Raw genomic sequence first — 2,377 nt, forward strand, 5'->3', positions numbered from 1 at the left:
AGGTGCTTAATATTTCATTTGATGATTACATTAAAATTAATTGACAACTAATTTTGTATAAAAATGTATTGACTTTCAAAACCTGAGGTAATAGAAGAAGGCTATAAATAGCTGTAGTGTCTAACAAACGCTATACTCCTACGGTATAGGATGGTAACACTACGTTGTGCTAGGATTCACGACGTCTAACATAAATGATATCGTATCGATAGCACGTTGACCGRTGTGTGCTCTTGGGAGGCCGTCTGACTCGATAGTTGATACTGTCATAGTTATATAAAATCATTTATTGATTTTAGATAATTGTGACATGAATGCTATGTCACCTTTTTGCTGAATCATTTGTTTAAATGTCTTAATCAACTGTTGCACCCTGTGCTTCTTTTTAAGATTGATATTTTCCTTAGTTGTTAATCAAACCACCCAATTTTAGATAAATCAAATCCCTCGTTTCGCCATCTAAAACTAGTTTTTATAAACTGGACTTTTGATATAACTTTACAAGCTATCTCTATGGGAACGATATCTGGTACTTATACCATTATTACTTGTTACGAGACGACAGTAGTTCAAGGTGTATACTTGCGCCGAGTTCTATTTTTGTGTTGAAATCTAAGGTTGAATAAACCGACGAGCACACCTCCCACCTCTAGATGCATATTTCTATTGTTTTGCGAGATTCCATTCCAATTCCTATTATCTTAACGTGTGGTCAAATGCCATAAAATTTCATTCCAATTCCTTGAAAGTAAAATCCCCTGATGAATTTCAATTCCACCAAATTTCATTTTGTGAACTAAACTTCCCTTTCTGGTCTAATTTCTCTTTTTCAATTCAAAATTATCAAAAACCCATTTTTCTTCAAGGTCTTCTAATTCTTCTTAGCTTTCTTAGCTTCTAACCTTTTTGTTTGAAATCTAAACAAAGATGGCACCCAAACTCCATAATCCCTTTCCAACTTTGGCTACCAAAAGAAAAAATAGGAAATAAAACCCGTCAGATGATTCTCGTGAGACGAAAGTCATCCGTGCCTAAAACTTCGTGAGTTACAGAACCAGCCATGCGGCTCAAGCCACGTCAAAAGTCGTGTAACCTACTATTACCTTCTTTCATTTCCATCTAAAAGTCCACATTTTCCAATCCACCCAAAATTCCATAACAGAATTAATGAAACCTCTACAATTTAACTAAAATGCTATAAATTTAAAAGACCGAGAAATATATATAATATTGAACTTACGAATTTTTGAGTGTTACATCATCCCTGTAGTTTGTTAAGAAATTACAACTTTCATCATCGTGCTTTTGAAATTATGGTCTTCGTTTATGTAGTTTACAATTTATTGTTTTTTTTCCCGTTTCTGAAACCAACTCCGTCAGTGGTTTAGTTAAACATGAGAGACAAAAACAACAATGAATTATAAACCAAATAAATAAAAACAACGATAAATTATAAACCACAGTAAGAAGAACAACAATGAATTATAAATTACAAAAATAAAAAATGTAATTTTGAAAACACAAGATAAAAATAACAATTTGAGTAAACTACAATTTTGGTCCATGAGGTTTAGTGAAATCTTTGAAAGTGAGACTTAGTCGAGTTTTAATCCTTCAGGTATGCATTTTGCTCAGAAAGTGAGACCTAACCACTAACTCCGTCTAATTTCTCCGTTAGAGCTAAGGGTAAAATTGTCCAACCATGCTTAGGCCCTACTTTAAAAAATACAACATTTTTATTTATTTATTTAATAGTAAGAGTAAATTGTGGATTTGGTTCTTGAATTCAGTTTATTTGAAAGTGTGATTTAAAACAAGATTGAACTTTTATCTCGGAGAAACTACATAGAGTTAGTGGTCAGTTTCCACTTTCAGAACAAAATACATACTTGAAAGATGAAAAACTCAAGTTATTAAAATTTAGGTTCCACTTTTAAAACTTTAGGGACCAAAATTGTAGTTTGAACTAACACTTTTCATACAAAAATAGTTTACTCTTATTTTAAGGGGGTTGATATCCCCATCCCTTACGTCACTTATTCACCCCCTCCCTCTCACATTCAACCCCTCTCACATTCAATCAATTTGTTTAATATTATAATTTTAAATTACACTTCATATCCCTGTAATTATTTAATTAATTTACTTTACACTTTTTACTTTTAAATTTTTCATTTTGCACCTTTATTAAATTAACATACATAATCGTATATCAACTAAAACATATTTAAAAAATACTTTTTTATTTTAAAAAGTTACATCATTATAATTGTCTCGTTAATACCTTCGAAATAAGTCCAATATTGAATAGTTTTTGAGTTAATTATATAATTATATATTATATACACTGTGAAAAAAATATTTTTAATATTTACGA

The sequence above is a fragment of the Cynara cardunculus genome, unplaced genomic scaffold (assembly GCF_001531365.2).
Source record: "Cynara cardunculus var. scolymus isolate 2C unplaced genomic scaffold, CcrdV1 Un_Scaffold_1517, whole genome shotgun sequence".
NCBI lineage: Eukaryota > Viridiplantae > Streptophyta > Magnoliopsida > Asterales > Asteraceae > Cynara > Cynara cardunculus.